Here is a 7,580-nt window from a genome sequence, read left to right on the forward strand (position 1 = left end):
CCAATTGTGAAAGCCAGATTACAGATTTACATTTGTCATAAAGCCCTAAATTAACCAAATCACAATATTTAGAGCTGGTAACACATACAATGCAGTGGTAGAAAATGTTACAATATGTATCACTGGAGAAGGAACATGATAATTTTCTAACCTCTTCTTCAAGGCTGCTGCTGCAGAACCCTCCAGCTATTCATCGTGAGCTTCAAAACTAGAACAGTCATGTGAATTATTTTATTTTAGTTTGCAGTGATCACAGTAAAAAGGTTCTGGGGGTTTCCTTTTTAAAGAACTGTCATATGTGCAGTGCAGGACTGGTGAAAGATGGCAATTTGACAGCCCAGAAGACTGAAGTCTCTTATTTGTTCCCTAAATAAAGCGGCAGGGCAAACTGCCAGGCCCAGAAAAGACCCAGGCAAGTGATCTTAACCTGAAGCGCCCCCCGCTGCCAGCTCTCACTCTCAAGAGTTTATTTCCCACTGCCGTTCCAGCACTTGGCTCTAACGATGCAACTCCTGCAAGAGAGGAAAACAGTGCGGTCTTCTCAGACACCGATTAATTCCTCTCCCCACCTTCGATGGGAGCAGAAAGGGATTTACCTTCTAGTCTGCAACAAATGGAAAGAATTTTTATTTCAGATCAGAGGCCTCCTTTGGGGAAAAATTAAAAAAAACCCTATGCATTCCTTAATATTTCATAGAATTGTAGAACAGTCTGGGTTGGAAAGGACCTTTACAGGTCATTTAGTCCAAACAGCCCCCTGCAATGAGCAGAAGCATCTTCAACCAGACCAGGTTGCTCAGAGCCCCATCCCACCTGGCAGGAATGTTTCTGGGGATGAGGCATCTACCACCTCTCTGGGCAACCCGTTCCACTGTTTTACCATCCTCATTGTAAAAAATCTATTCCTTGTATCTAGTCTAAGTCTACCCTCTTTTAGTTTACAACCATTACCCCTTGCTCTGTCCCAACAAGCCCTGCTAAAAAGTAAAATAAATCTTTCAAAAGCACAGCGAAGTGAGAGAATGCACTGACTTTAAGCACATACTAAAATTCACAAATTGCAGAAGGACTGAACTGCATTACACTCAAAAATGGATGAAACAGGCCAGTAGATGACCATGTAGATACCATACTGGCAATCCAGGACAGCAGCTGGTATAAACTGGAGCCAAGCCTAACTGATTGATAAAGGAGAAGAGTGCAGTTTTCACAGCATGTAGAACTCTGTGCAGTATTAAACTTGAACACAGGGTGTCAGATTAATTGGCTCAGTATAGAGTATGGGCAAAGCTATCATTTTAAAGATTGCAAATACGAATGGCTACAGACCAAAGCACAACAAAAACTGTCCATATCCTTTCAATGCTACTATTCTATGTTTTAGGAAGAAAAGAAACCCTTTGTTTACTAAAATGTCCCTTCCATAACAAGTTGGAAAGCACAGGAAACATATTTAATAGAAATCAATCTCAGAACAATGCAGAAGTGACAGAAACTCATACGTTCCTCAGCATGAGCATTAGCAAAAAAGGGCATTTTCAGCCACAGCATTGTCATTCTGCATTACACACACTGCTTGGGCTGGGCAGGTAACAAGGGAATTTCACTCAGCAGTTGCAGCTGGTTGAAAACAAGTCTGCTGTGGTGGTCAAGCTGCAGTTTCTCAACATCACTTTCTCTTTCTTCATAAGCTTCTAAAAGCCAAAACTTCCAATTCCTTATCAAAGTCATCACTCCCATTACTCACAGGTTCAGATCTAGCCAAGGTACATTGCAATGAGAAACTGTTTGCATCCCATGGCAACCTGCTGTTCCTGGGATGTGGCAGACTCAGCTCAAAATAGCAACAAACTGAAACCTGTGCTAAAGAACATAAAAAGAAATTACTCCTAGTCAAGTAATACTTCCCTATTGACAATGCTGGACAGGGCAAGAAGATGAAATGTACTACAGAGTAAATATTAATCTTAAATCCTTACCTTCACCATTCCTTGACTTTGAGCAGGACTAAACACACAAAGTGAAAACGGGCAAGTTTGTACTCATGTTCCTGTTCTGAAGCTCAATACAAAACCTTGGTTCCCGAGTGCCAAATTAGGCCATTCTAACAGCACTAATGCCAATAAACTTCTTATGTTTTAAAATTAAACAGAGGATACATCTGGAGTACCGAAGAGTGCCTATTTGTCTAACATTTACCTGGAAAACAGTACTCAAAGATTAAGAATCAAAAGAAAAGTGTAAGGCATCGCTTCAAAATACGAACTCCGAAATGTTAAGGCCTGACAGTCAACTGAAAGACAGAAATGTCTGCAGACCGTGCGAACCAGAGTCCACAGCAGCCCATCCAGCTTGGACGTGCTGGCTCCCACGCTGGCACAAACAGTTCCAGGCGGTGGTTTTGTCTGGAGCAGCTCCACAATCTGCTGTGGATTCAAACACACACAGATGAACTGGAGATGCAAAGCAGAAGCGCAGCAGAAGTTGAAGACATCTCTCATTATAAGCTTAGAGACCCAATAGTTATAATACAAGTTACTGAAGCATAAAAGCGACATCCACTGATTGGGAGCAATCATTTCACAATTCTAAAAGCAGTTCTGTATTTAATGCTTTCCTAGGCTATGAATGTAATGCCTGTGGGCTTTCACAGGCAATCACAATTTATATACACATGTTAGAAGTCAGAATTCTCTTCTCATGGGTAAATTAACTTCTATTCATCTCTCAAAAACGTATTAACATTTAAATCATCTGTTCTGTACATGTCAAAGTTTATTGTAAAGTTACATGAAGTAGCAGATATTAAGAAAAGTCCTGCTATTCAATATTATAAGTTGTTCAAGGTGATAATGTGAATGATATTAACAATTTCACTTTTAGATACGTGTTAAATGCTGCCTGGAGTAATCCTTTTCCATACAATATCAGAAGATAATGTAGTAACAGTTTCTACACATAGATACTGATGGCAACAATAGATCTCAGAAACAGGATTACTCCTGAGAAGAATTTTCCTTATTTCTCAGTGTTCGTGTCATTTCTTATGGCCAGAACCTCCAGAATCTGTGGGGAAAAGTGTGCCTTGTATTCAGCACACCCCAGGACTCAGAATGCAGCACCTTTTCATGAAAAGAATTAGGAATGTTGTATTTAAAGAAATCTTTGGAAACTTAGTTATTTAAATACATTGAAATGATAAAAACAGTTTCCCTACCCATAAACCCTGTAAAACTTTCACTTTCAGTGACTCACAGTACAACAAAACACCATTTCATAGTATTTGCAAAACATTTCTGAGCATCAGTCATGGCTTCCAGATGACCCTGATGCCAGCAGTGATCGTAACTAATCCACAGACGTGTAAATTCATGTCCAGATGTCTGGGAAAGGTGTTTTGTTTTGTTTGCCATAAAGACTGAGACGCAACTGGTTCATTAAAAACAGCTGAGATGTCGCTGACTTTTTCTGGGAGCACTGACCATACCACATTGAATCACAGAATCATAGAATCCCAGGTTGGAAGGGACCACAAGGATCATCCAGTCCAACCTCTCGAGGTAAAAGTATCATTTAAATGAGCTGAGTCAGGCCCTGTCAAGCTCACTCTTCAAACTGACCAATGTAGGGGCATTCACCACTTCCCTGGCAGATCTGTTCGATGTCTGATTGATCTCATGCTAAAACAATTTCTTCTGGAGTTCAATCGGAATCTCTCCAGAAGCAACTTGTGTCCATTACCCCTCGTCTTTTCCATGAGACTCCTTGTTAAAGGGAGTCTCCCTCTTTTTGGTAGCCACCCTTTATGTACTGGTCCATGGTGATAAGGTCCCCCCTAAGCCTTCTCTTCCCAAGGCTCAACAGCCCCGTTTTCTCAGCCTTTCTTCATACAGCAGCTCTTCCAGTCCTCTGATCTGTCCAGGTCTTCCTAGAGGGTGGCTCTCCCTTCTGGAGCATCAACTACCCCAGTCATTTTGGTGTCATCAGCAAACTTCATCATGGAGCTCCTGATCCCAACATCCAGATCACTAATGAAGATATTAAATAGCTGCAGCATTGTTAGGGACTCTTTTTAATCTGACCTTTTTTCTTGTCCTGTACGTAACGTGCATTTTTAGCGTCTCTTGGTGAAGTGTTTATTGAAGTAACTTGCACTGCTCAAGGCAGCAATGTAGATGGCAATGTAGTACAGCCTGTGTGCATGAACACTGATGGAAATAGATTTTAGAAACATGTTTATCCACAGAAAAATACTCCACCGTTTCAAGCTACCCCCATCTTCTCTTTTGGCAACACCACGTACAGTATTAAAAACACCAAAGACAAGATCCTGAAGGAGAAGTTGATGCAAAAGGAAAGTACCTGTAAAAGCATGGTCGTTACAGGGCGGGAGAACCAAACCTAGCAGAAAAATTAACAGCAGTCAAAATACACTTGTAGCAAAACACGCTACAAGTTTGAAACACGCAATACTACACATGTGGTGCAACACACTTGTTTTAGGTGTGCGATAAACATCACCAAACGAGCCACAGGCTATGTTTGCTGTCTGCTAAATTGACGCTTCAGACCCTCTGAATTATTTTTCCCTTGTAACGCGCTGCCAGCAGAACAGGAATTGCATCTGTATGATCCTTTAGCAACGTGGAGAGTATGAATGATCCCTGTCTAGAATCGCACAGAGACAGAACCACAAATGCAAGTTTTCTGAAGTGGTGTGAGCATATGAAATGATGGCTTCTAACGTGTTTTAAAAGCGTTACTGCTTTGCAGTTTTACCCAAACACGACTCCTCAACGATCTAGAATCACTATTTAACGTGACAGGAAAGGGAGATGTCAACAGAGCTGACAAGGATGCTTAAGTTACCACAGCCCTCCATCAGAACAGCACATTTTACAGATACATCTGAGCTCAGCGTAGTTCATCCTAACATCTACACAGATGTTACCATCTTTACCAATGCTTTAGACTGCTCACCCTGCAGCACTCAAGCTGTTAAGATATTCCATGGCAGGTTACATCACTCCCTCCTGCACGCTTACTGTTCTGTGCCACGCAGACATTATTTTATCTGCGAACTTTACAAAGTTAAAGAAAACATTCAGAAATCAAGGCTTCCTGCAGATTTAATTCCTACCCCCTACAGCCCTGCTGGTGTTCACAAAGAAACACTCTCATCTTCTGAGAAAGCATGACTGAAAACTGTGCTTTACACATCTTACTCTGAAAGCTGTTGTCAGTTCGAGGTTTTTTAAGATCAACCAAGAAATTGTTTTCTGCACTGAAATATTCTAACAGCCCTAAGCCCAAAAGAACAAAGGATCAAGATAATTTACACTAAAAAGTAAGGAATCTTTTTCAAATCTATTTGTGCATGCATGGATATAATGAGACACTCATCTGTCTTTGAATTATCATCTCTTTAACCTCGGAGCCTTTAGAAACAGTGGCACGGGGATTTTTCACTCAAATATGCAGTGTAAGAAGGGAAGATATGAAAGCTGTTTGGCTTTTTTTTAAAAAAAAAAGCAAATATGGTACTGATGAAAAGTCCAGCAGGACTGAAGAATAAAGTCATGTACCTGTCTAGTGAAAAATCATGCACAGGATGCAAGAATCTACTAGAAACCTTTGGTTTCAATATTATCTACACATTCAGCAGAATTAAAAGGGTTACAAAGGCATGCTCCTTCTGATTCTGTGCATGGATTCAGTGTCTCTTCTGCTGTAATTGATCTTTTAGCACAATTTTGTTCAGCTTCAGAGATTTTTTTCAGAGTTCAATAGACAGCTGAGGAACTGACAAGAATTGCATGAATTTTCTTTTCTCTTGCTCCTCGGGAAGCCTTTGGGCAGCACCACAGAAACGTTCTGAAGTATTCACAGAGGAGAATAATTTTAAGGCAGGGAGACATGAAACCCCTGGAAAGAAATAGAATACAGCATTTCTCTATATAACATTGTCTCTGGAGGAAAGAGCTCTTGCAGTACCAGAAATGGAATGAAATTAGGCAGCACAAAGTCAAAGAAACCACTGCTATGACCTAGGGCAAATCATGCAAAAACACGAGGAGGCCCAAAAGGACAACTGCAGGTCTAGCCTGGCCCAGGAAGCTCAAGTCCCATCTCCAGCACTGAAGTAGAACTGAGAAAAATCTGTGCCATTGCTGCCAGACGGTCGTTTAACCACTTCTCAAAAACCCTAAGTGGTATCACAGGTGTTCTGACCTAACGAGCAGTAATATTTCCTGAACATTTGATCTAAAGCTCAGTTATTTTGTTACTTCTTTCCCAAGCTATGAAAAGCAATCGCCACTCTCAATGTATCACGTACAGAACTTATCAGATTCTTCTAAAATAAGTCAATGCCTTCAAGCACTCCTTAATGCTGGAATGTCTGCTTTATCTTCTGTGTTGCTGTAGACTTTACAGAATGGCTTCCCCATCTCTACAATAGCACCGCAAAGCTGGAGAATTGTTCAGGACTCTGAGTAGACTGGAAGAGTCCTGTGCCATGGTTTATTTTACTTTTGACAGGTTTCCATGTCTTATAATGACATTTGTTTGTCCACACTATTACAGCCCACATTCTTTCTCCAGAACCCAAGACACCTTCTCACTTTTGAAGACACCTAGTATCTAAATTCCGCAATATTTTTTTCAACCCTTCGAGAAATACAAATGATAAGCAGCACATCTTTGCCACACTTTCTCTGAAGTGCACCTCTCACAGAGAAGGTAAGGCAGAAAGCTTTATCAAAGTCAAGATCTTGCATATCAGTTGCATATTCTCACCTTCTATACCAGTTAAACTATCGAATCTGATGTATCTATCATCAAAAAGCCATGGTGAATTTTTCCCCCACCAGGTCACTATCCCTAAGTATCTATGATTTAATGAAGTACTAATTTCCCTAAACCTTTTATGAAGTTAAAATTGAGCTGAAGAGTACCAAACTGCCTGGGTTCCCCTCATTTCGAAAGATAAATAACCAACCTCAGAAGAAGAAACCTTAATAACCTTAACGGACACAAACTGGAACACAGGAGGTTCCACTTCAATTGGAGAAGAAACTTCTTCTCAGTGAGGGTGACAGAGCCCTGGCCCAGGCTGCCCAGAGAGGTTGTGGAGTCTCCTTCTCTGCAGACATTCAAAACCCGCCTGGACGCCTTCCTGTGTAACCTCATCTGGGTGTTCCTGCTCCGGCAGGGGGATTGGACTGGATGAGCTTTGGAGGTCCCTTCCAATCCCTGACGGTCTGGGATTCTGTGAAGTAGCTATTCCTCACATAACACTTTGACCACAACCGTAACTATAACCCCAGAACTCACTTAGCTCAAACTCTTTCTATGTATTTAGACCTAGACCAACACTGCCACTGTGGTTTATAGCCTATTACAAAGCTTAAGTAAGTCAGACAAACATATAAGCAGTGTTTTAAAGATAAAAGCACCCAGATACATTTCCCTCACCTTTTAGTTAGGCCGATCTTTAAAAGGATGCTTTAAAACCCTCTCCCTGACCTCCAGAGGCCATCACTGAACCTGCGGCCGAAGCGGGGCTCACGACTCACAGC

At 41.3% G+C, this 7,580-nt stretch overlaps 1 protein-coding gene across 1 annotated transcript in view; it reads right to left on the bottom strand.

Annotated features, from left to right (window-relative positions):
• LOC104545559 (cytochrome c oxidase assembly protein COX16 homolog, mitochondrial-like) overlaps nt 1-7,580 on the bottom strand; it is a gene marked incomplete at its 3' end in the record, with an annotated part of 11,618 nt that overhangs the window by 3,700 nt on the left and 338 nt on the right. The gene's annotated exons all lie outside the window — the stretch shown is intronic.

This window comes from Mesitornis unicolor, unplaced genomic scaffold (assembly GCF_000695765.1).
Source record: "Mesitornis unicolor isolate BGI_N332 unplaced genomic scaffold, ASM69576v1 scaffold38358, whole genome shotgun sequence".
Classification (NCBI taxonomy): Eukaryota; Metazoa; Chordata; class Aves; order Mesitornithiformes; family Mesitornithidae; genus Mesitornis; species Mesitornis unicolor.